Source organism: Hyla sarda, chromosome 7, assembly GCF_029499605.1.
Source record: "Hyla sarda isolate aHylSar1 chromosome 7, aHylSar1.hap1, whole genome shotgun sequence".
Classification (NCBI taxonomy): Eukaryota; Metazoa; Chordata; class Amphibia; order Anura; family Hylidae; genus Hyla; species Hyla sarda.
In genome coordinates this window covers 28926428-28933685 of record NC_079195.1, presented here as the reverse complement: position 1 = coordinate 28933685, position 7258 = coordinate 28926428, and the positions used below count along the sequence as shown (strand labels likewise).

Below are 7258 nucleotides of genomic sequence, written 5' to 3'. Positions count from 1 at the left end.
CATGTCCTGATCCAGGATGTCAGACTTTGAGAGGTCTAGACTTGATACTTTGTAACCAACCCCCTTAAAGGGGGACTCCGGTGGAACACAAATGTTTTCAAATCAACTGGTGCCGGAAAGTTATACAGATTTGTAAATTACTTCTGTTTAAAAATCTTAAGTCTTCCAGTACTTAACAGCTGCCGTATGCTCCAGAGGAAGTTGTGTAGTTCATTCCAGTGTGACCACAGTGTTCTCTGCTGCCACCGCAGTCCGTGTCAGGAACTGTCCAAATCCCCATAGAAAATCTTTCCTGCTCCTGCCTGTCTGCCTCGGAGGTGGTACTGGGCTTCTCCAGCAGACAGAAGAATGCAGATTATAATGGTACCGGGGGGGGGGACTGGCCCTGCCTCTGGAGTATACAGCAGCTGATAAGTACTGGAAGGATAACATTTTTTAGAAGTAATTTACAAATGTCTTCTTTAAATGTAAACATTTCTTCTCCACTGGAGTACCCCTCATACAGGTACACAGATTTGATGCACAGGATTTTCTGCTGCAGATTTCAATGTAAACTAAATGACTGAGCACAGCTTCTAATCGGCAGTTACAAATCCTGCACATCAAATCTGCGCAGGATCCTGCATGTGTGAACGTACTCTTATGGTACGTTCACACGAGCTGACTCACAGCGTATTATTTTACGCTGCAGATCCACTGCTGAAGGACCCCTGCATGGTGGCTTTGCATGTGCCTTCTCGGAGCGGCAATACGCCACTAAGAGCAGACACACTATGTGAGAGTCCCAGCGCGCATGCGCAGTATACTCGTGCATAACGGCAGCTCTCTGCCTAGTTCATGGAGCAGGGGGAGCGGCCGCGATGTGTGCGAGTACACTGCGCATGCGCGGCAACTTGTACATAGCAATGTGTCTGCTCATAGCGGCGTATTGCCGCTCTGAGCAGGCATATGTAAAGCCACCATGCAGCGGTCCTTCAGCGGCGGATCTGCAGCGTAAAATACACTGTGGGTCCGCTCGTGTGAACGTACCCTTAACTAGTTTGTTACAAAGTGTAGACGGTTCTCTCAAAGGCCGACAACCTGGATCCAGATGTGGTATCTGCACTGATACATTGTGACAAACACAGAGAGTTTGGGCTAGTGATGTACTGATCTTTACAGAGGATTGTCTGGGCCGGATACAGATGTAACAAGGTCTCAGATGTGAGAAGGTTCCACTCACCTGGAAGATGATATAAAACCGAAACAGAGTGTATGAAAAGGATGGAGAGCTCTTCATTATACAGCGACTGAGATTTATTTATGGAAGATCTGAAATACAATAATAACAACGTGAATGGCGCCATAATCATGTCTGAGATACTTGATAAGGTGTTTAAAATAAACATTATAATTAAATCATCTTGTGTTCGGACTCTGCTCTGAACTCCATACAAGAGCTTCTAAGACATTTGGTGCTAAATATTATAATACTGCCCTATGTGGAGAATAATATATCTACTATAATACTGCCACCTATGTACAAGAATATAACTACTATAATACTGCACCTATCTACAAGAATATAACTACTATAATACTGCTCCTATGTACAAGAATATAACTACTATAATACTGCTCCTATATACAAGAATATAACTACTATAATACTGCTCCTATGTACAAGAATATAACTACTATAATACTGCTCCTATATACAAGAATATAACTACTATAATACTGCTCCTATATACAAGAATATAACTACTATAATACTGCTCCTATATACAAGAATATAACTGCTATAATACTGCTCCTATGTATAAGAATATAACTACTATAATACTGCTCCTATATACAAGAATATAACTACTATAATACTGCCTCCTATGTACAAGAATATAACTACTATAATACTGCTCCTATGTACAAGAATATAACTACTATAATACTGCTCCTATGTACAAGAATATAACTACTATAATACTGCTCCTATGTACAAGAATATAACTACTATAATACTGCTCCTATATTCAAGAACATAACTACTATAATACTGCTCCTATATACAAGAATATAACTACTATAATACTGCTCCTATATACAAGGATATCACTACTATAATACTGCTCCAATATACAAGAATATAACTACTATAATACTGCTCCTATGTTTAAAAAAAAAAAAAAATACACAAAAAAATAAACTCCCAATTATTTGGGTGCATGACTTCTTATAGCTACATCTTGCAAGATTTGATGCCAAGACAAAGTTTTAACTCTTCACTTTGGCAGACTATCCTCATCCTTGGTAATAAGACAAGCTCACCGTACTGCCACACACTCTACCCCCTGAATATCATAGACCCTAAATATAAATAACTGCCACACATGGTACCCTCAGAATATGACCTTGCCACACACTGTATCCTCTAAATATAATACTGCCGCACACTGTACTCCCTGGGTATAATGCTGCCACATATTTTTCCTGCCAAGTATAATATTGGAACACACTGTACACACTGAACATAATACTGCCATATGTTTATTCATTTTTATGAGTTTAAGGCTTCTGGTCTGGACTAGGTAATTAATTATATGTTCTGGTCTGGGGTAGGTATTTATTTAAGTGTTTCCTGTCTGGGGTATTTATTTATTTGCTTAAGTGTTCTCGTCGGGGTAGTCGTTTATTCAGGTGTTTTCTGTGTGGGGTAGGTATTTATTTAGGTGTTCTGGTCTGGGTTAGGTATTTATTTAATTGTTGTGGTCTGGGGTAGGTATTCATTTAGGTTTTCCTATCTGGGGTAGGCATTTATTTAGGTGTGCTGGTCTGGGGTATTATTTTGGTGTTCGGGTCTGGGGTCGGTATTCGTTTAGGTTTTCCTATCTGGGGTAGGCATTTATTTAGGTGTTCTGGTCTGGGTATTAATTTGGGTGTTCTGGTCTGGGGTCGGTATTTATTTAGGTGTTCCGGTCTGGGGTAGGTATTTAGGTGTTCTGGTCTGGGTATTAATTTGGGTTTTCTGTTCTGGGGTTGGTATTTATTTAGGTGTTCTGGTCTGGGGTAGGTATTCATTTAGGTTTTCCAGTCTGGGGTAGTCATTTATTTAGGTGTGCTGGTCTCAGGTAGGTACTTATTTAGGTGTTCTAGTCTAGGGTCTATACTAGAAGGGTCTGTTCTGGGGGTCTTTAGTTCTCTGGGTCTGTATTAGTTTTAGTGTATTGATTTGGGCTCTATAGTTGTATAGGGGTCTGCTCTAGGGTCTGTATTTATTTTGAGGTGTGATAAGAGTCATGTGCCTTACTTTTAAATCTTATGTCCTTGGCTGGGGATGTGCCCTATATATATTTGGTGAGGGGGTCACCCCTGTTTACACAGCTTCTTGGATTCTCATACACTGACAAATATGCACTTACCGTTTATTATACACAATGTTTCTATGACAGGGGAGCTTAAATGGGCACTGTCAGATATTAAAACTTTTTATGTTATACATCTTGGCAAAACAATAGTTTTTCTAAAATACTTCTTTAAAAAAATGTTCACATTTTATTGAAGAAAATTGCCTTTGAAAATCCGACCACTAGGGGTCCCTATACCTCCTGGGACACTCATGAGTCCTACAGCAGCATGAGGGTGTCCAAGGGTCATGGACACGAGATGGATGATTGCCAAGGCTGCAGGAGGAACACAGCCTGCAGCAACACAGCCTGCAGCAACACTGCTGTAACACAGAGTTTTACCAATCCTGTGCCTCCAGCTGTCGCTAAACTACAACTCCAAGCATGGCTGGACAGTCAAAGGATGTCTGGGCATGCTGGGAGTTGTAGTTTTGCAGAAGCTGTAGGCACACAGCTGAAGGCAACACTGCTGCAAAAAAGAGTAATGCAAACACTGAACCTCCAACTATTCCAAAACTACAAGTTCCAGCATTATAGGACTGCCTAAGGATGACACATATGAATGACAATGGAAGATCTCAGTTATACACTCACCATATTGTCTTTGGTGGTAGAGTACAGGCAATCTCCAATAATCATTGTGTGTGCATGTGTGTACAGCATAAAACCAGAGAGGAAAGGGGTACAGAGCAGGGCTGTCAGGCTGCTCCAAAAGCAGCGAGTCATCAGAGTGAGGGGGAGGAGTCATCACAGTGCAGGCAAGAGAGGGAAACGCCCCCTCCCTTTGAGGCAATTGAAAAGACATTCAATGAGCAGCTGTAATATGCTATTAGTTAGTGAAATATCAGTTCTAGAGAGATACAAATTACACATGCATGGTCAGGATGAGGTACTGAGTAACATATAACAGCTCAGTTTTTTGTGGGATCTGACAGGTACGCTTGGGGGCCTGCACTTCTCCACATACACACCAGGGGTCAGCACAGACCACACAGACACAAATCCAAAAGGTTGGCCAAAAAACTTTTCCCCTTTGCTCTGTCCTCCTGATCTCCTCCCACTTCTATGGACTGAGCGAGCCGGGATTATTGGGGTCATCACTGTGTACGGACATAAAGCGTATAATGTAAGTAGTGAGTATGGAAGGAAATAAGATACAGCGGTCTGTCTACCAAAAGATGCGATGTTCTGATTGTATTGATAAGAAGCAATGCTCTGCCGGGATGGATGAGGTTAAATGTTCTGTTGGGACATGTGATGCCCTGCAAGTGTAGGGATCAGGTGCAATGCTCTGCCTGTGTGTGTATTAGATGTAATGCTCTGCCTGTGTGTGTATTAGATGTAAAGCTCTGCCTGTGTGTGTATTAGATGTAATGCTCTGCCTATGTGTGTATTAGATGTAATGCTCTGCCTGTGTGTGTATTAGATTGAATGCTCTGCCTGTGTGTGTATTAGATTGAATGCTCTGCCTGTGTGTGTATTAGATTGAATGCTCTGCCTGTGTGTGTATTAGATGTAATGCTCTGCCTGTGTATACATTAGATGTAATGCTCTGCATGTGTATACATTAGATGTAATGCTCTGCATGTGTATACATTAGATGTAATGCTCTGCCTGTGTGTGTATTAGGTGTAATGCTCTGCCTGTGTGTGTATTAGATGTAATGCTCTGCCTGTGTGTGTATTAGATGTAATGCTCTGCCTGTGTATACATTAGATGTAATGTTCTGCCTGTATATACATTAGATGTAATGCTCTACCTGTGTGTGTATTAGATGTAATGCTCTGCCTGTGTGTGTATTAGATGTAATGCTCTGCCTGTGTGTACAGTAGATGTAATGCTCTTCTTGTGTGTGCATTAGATGTAATGCTCTGCCTGTGTATACAATAGATGTAATGCTCTGCATGTGTATACATTAGATGTAATGCTCTGCCTGTGTATACATTAGATGTAATGCTCTGCCTGTGTATACATTAGATGTAATGCTCTGCCTGTGTATACATTAGATGTAATGCTCTGCCTGTGTATACATTAGATGTAATGCTCTGCCTGTGTATACATTAGATGTAATGCTCTGCCTGGGTGTATTAGGTGTAATGCTCTGACTGTGTGTATTAGATGTAATGCTCTGCCTGTATATACATTAGATGTAATGCTCTGACTGTGTGTGTATTAGATGTAATGCTCTGACTGTGTGTGTATTAGATGTAATGCTCTGCCTATGTGTGTATTAGATGTAATGCTCTGCCTGTGTGTGTATTAGATGTAATGCTCTGCCTATGTGTGTATTATATGTACTGCTCTGCCTATATGTGTATTAGGTGTAATGCTCTGCCTGTGTGTGTATTAGATGTAATGCTCTGCCTGTGTATACATTAGATGTAATGCTCTGCCTGTGTATACATTAGATGTAATGCTCTGACTGTGTGTGTATTAGATGTAATGCTCTGCCTGTGTATACATTAGATGTAACATTCTGCCTGTGTGTGTATTAGGTGTAATGCTCTGCCTGTGTATACATTATATGTAATGCTCTGCCTGTGTATACATTAGATGTAATGCTCTGACTGTGTGTGTATTAGGTGTAATGCTCTGCCTGTGTATACATTATATGTAATGTTCTGCCTGTGTATACATTAGATGTAATGCTCTGCATGTGTATACATTAGATGTAACATTCTGCCTTTGTGTGTATTAGGTGTAATGCTTTGCCTGTGTATACATTAGATGTAATGCTCTGCCTGTGTGTATTAGGTGTAATTCTCTGCCTGTGTATACATCAGATGTAATGCTCTGCCTGTGTATACATTAGATGTAATGCTCTGCCTGTGTGTATTAGGTGTAATGCTCTGCCTGTGTATACATTAGATGTAATTCTCTGCCTGTGTGTGTATTAGGTGTAATGCTCTGCCTGTGTGTGTATTAGATGTAATGCTCTGCCTATGTGTGTATTAGCTGTAATGCTCTGCCTGTGTGTGTATTAGATGTAATGCTCTGCCTGTGTGTACAGTAGATGTAATTCTCTGCCTGTGTGTATTAGGTGTAATGCTCTGCCTGTGTGTATTAGGTGTAATGCTCTGCCTGTGTGTGTGTGTGTATTAGATGTAATGCTCTGCCTATGTGTGTATTAGATGTAATGCTCTGCCTATGTGTGTATTAGATGTAATGCTCTGCCTATGTGTGTATTAGGTGTAATGCTCTGCCTATGTGTATTAGATGTAACGCTCTGCCTATGTGTGTATTAGGTGTAATGCTCTGCCTATGTGTGTATTAGATGTAATGCTCTGCCTATGTGTGTATTAGATGTAATGCTCTGCCTATGTGTGTATTAGGTGTAATGCTCTGCCTATGTGTGTATTAGATGTAATGCTCTGCCTATGTGTGTATTAGGTGTAATGCTCTGCCTATGTGTGTATTAGATGTAATGCTCTGCCTATGTGTGTATTAGGTGTAATGCTCTGCCTATGTGTATTAGATGTAACGCTCTGCCTATGTGTGTATTAGGTGTAATGCTCTGCCTATGTGTGTATTAGGTGTAATGCTCTGCCTATGTGTGTATTAGATGTAATGCTCTGCCTATGTGTGTATTAGATGTAATGCTCTGCCTACGTGTGTATTAGGTGTAATGCTCTGCCTATGTGTGTATTAGATGTAATGCTCTGCCTATGTGTGTATTAGGTGTAATGCTCTGCCTATGTGTGTATTAGATGTAATGCTCTGCCTGTGTATACATTAGATGTAATTCTCTGCCTGTGTGTGTATTAGATGTAATGCTCTGCCTATGTGTGTATTAGATGTAATGCTCTGCCTATGTGTGTATTAGATGTAATGCTCTGCCTATGTGTGTATTAGGTGTAATGCTCTGCCTATGTGTG

The 7258-nt window shown here is 40.7% G+C and overlaps 1 protein-coding gene across 1 annotated transcript in view; it reads right to left on the bottom strand.

Annotated features, from left to right (window-relative positions):
• The window catches only part of CLSTN3 (calsyntenin 3), a 141398-nt gene extending 140106 nt beyond the window's left edge, over positions 1-1292 (bottom strand). The window contains exon 1 of the mRNA XM_056529207.1: positions 1223-1292. The gene's annotated coding sequence lies outside the window, so the exon portion shown is untranslated. The remainder of the gene's footprint in view (positions 1-1222) is intronic.
• Between the last annotated feature and the right edge of the window lie 5966 nt (positions 1293-7258).